General features: G+C 68.5%; 1 protein-coding gene across 1 annotated transcript in view; it reads right to left on the bottom strand.

The window, feature by feature from the left end:
* The window catches only part of CACNA1B (calcium channel, voltage-dependent, N type, alpha 1B subunit), a gene marked incomplete at its 3' end in the record, with an annotated part of 138,429 nt that overhangs the window by 14,424 nt on the left and 122,916 nt on the right, over positions 1–1,089 (bottom strand). The window lies entirely within an intron of this gene.

The raw sequence follows: 1,089 nt of genomic DNA, 5'->3' as shown, positions 1-1,089 counted from the left end.
CCTCCTGACGCTGGACCAGGGGCAGGGCAGGCCCAGTGTCTGGAGTCCACGACCATCTTCCCTGGTGGGCCAGCCTGAAGCCTCCCTCCACCAGGGGCCGCTGCCGCAGGGCCTGGGCGGGGTCCCGGGCACAGGAGGCTCAGGCACAGAAGAGGGAGCAGCCTTCCTCGCAGGCCCTCCCACTGGCTCTCTGCCCGCTGCTCCCCAGGGACCGAGCCTGGGTGGGTGGGCTCTGCCCGCCCAGAGGAGCCGTGGCCTGGTCTGCGGTGCCTGCCCCTATCAGCCCACCCTCGAGAGCCTGGGAGCCACGCGGGCGGGACTGCCCCCGGCTGCTTCCCGCAGCAGCTGCCCAGCCCACAGCCCAGCAGAAAGCTGTCTGTCTCACAGGCTGTCGGTCCCAGCGACTGGAGGGGGCGGGAGGCTGGACAGGATGGACGGACGGAAGCACCCAGGAGCTCGGAGTGCGGGGCAGGGCAGGGGGTGAGGTGAGGTCTCATTCCCAAACCAGGCAGGAGCGGCCGTGGAGGCGCTGGGGGAGGATGTGATGGAGGCTCTGAAGGTGCCAACCTTGTAGGCCAACCTACGAGGGCACTTCTCCCCTAAGCCAGCGGGCGGCGCCATGCGACGCAACACCCTGTACACGTCCTTATAGTGCACGCGGCAGCTGGAAAGGAAGCGCACAGGTTACGCAACATCCTGCCGCCCCTGGGCCTGAGGGCAGGCCTGCAGGGGAGGGCGGCTGGAAGCAGCTCCCGGGGGTCTGGGCCAGGAGCCCTGGAGCAGCCAGCAGCCCCTCTCACACACACAACCTCTGCCGAGCCCCTCCGGGCGCTCCCCGCCCTCTGGCCGCCCCTCTCAGGAGGCCAAGGAGCCCTCTGTCCCCAGCCCATCCTGGGCTCCTCTCCCTTCCGCCATCAACCCCTGAGACGCCACCAGAAAAAGTGTGGTCCTCACGCGGCCACGAGGATCCAGAACAAGTCAAAGCCGCTTGTTTAACCCCAATTCCAAGGCCTTTCTCACCTGTCCCACCGCCCTCTCTCCACTCTCCCTCCCAGCAGGACACTCCCCTGGCACCTCCCCTGCCCCTGC

Source organism: Myotis brandtii, unplaced genomic scaffold (assembly GCF_000412655.1).
Source record: "Myotis brandtii unplaced genomic scaffold, ASM41265v1 scaffold691, whole genome shotgun sequence".
In the NCBI taxonomy this organism is placed as follows: domain Eukaryota; kingdom Metazoa; phylum Chordata; class Mammalia; order Chiroptera; family Vespertilionidae; genus Myotis; species Myotis brandtii.
Note: the sequence above shows the minus strand (reverse complement) of the source record. Positions and strands in the feature narration are given on the sequence as shown.